Raw genomic sequence first — 337 nt, forward strand, 5'->3', positions numbered from 1 at the left:
GCACACGCAGTCACAGTGCTGATTTGTCTAAAGTGACTGATGATGATGATGAATATCATGCATACTTGATTATAAGTCTGGAGGCGCGCACTATGGTAGTCCCATTTTCTAACCTTCGAAATGACTTTTCACTTTAATTCTTTATCAAAGTCAATTTAATTTTCCATTGTTTGATGAATTAACATTTTTAAAAAAAGCTTAAAGAGATTTTATCAGTATGAAATCCAACTTTCTAGATTTCAAATTAATGCTTTGTCATTTTGCTAACAAATTAAAAAAAATTGACTTCTTAACTTGCAAACGGCATCACATTTTGACTTTCTGGATTAACCACTTC

General features: G+C 31.5%; 1 pseudogene across 1 annotated transcript in view; it reads left to right on the top strand.

The window, feature by feature from the left end:
* Positions 1-2: 2 nt before the first annotated feature.
* LOC110418027 (cleavage and polyadenylation specificity factor subunit 1-like) overlaps positions 3-337 on the top strand; it is a 5,212-nt pseudogene continuing 4,877 nt past the window's right edge. The window contains exon 1 of the transcript XR_016351313.1: positions 3-95. The product of XR_016351313.1 is annotated as a cleavage and polyadenylation specificity factor subunit 1-like (transcript). The remainder of the gene's footprint in view (positions 96-337) is intronic.

Source organism: Theobroma umbraticum, unplaced genomic scaffold, assembly GCF_002168275.2.
Source record: "Theobroma umbraticum cultivar Fairchild unplaced genomic scaffold, ASM216827v3 scaffold_50.0, whole genome shotgun sequence".
In the NCBI taxonomy this organism is placed as follows: domain Eukaryota; kingdom Viridiplantae; phylum Streptophyta; class Magnoliopsida; order Malvales; family Malvaceae; genus Theobroma; species Theobroma umbraticum.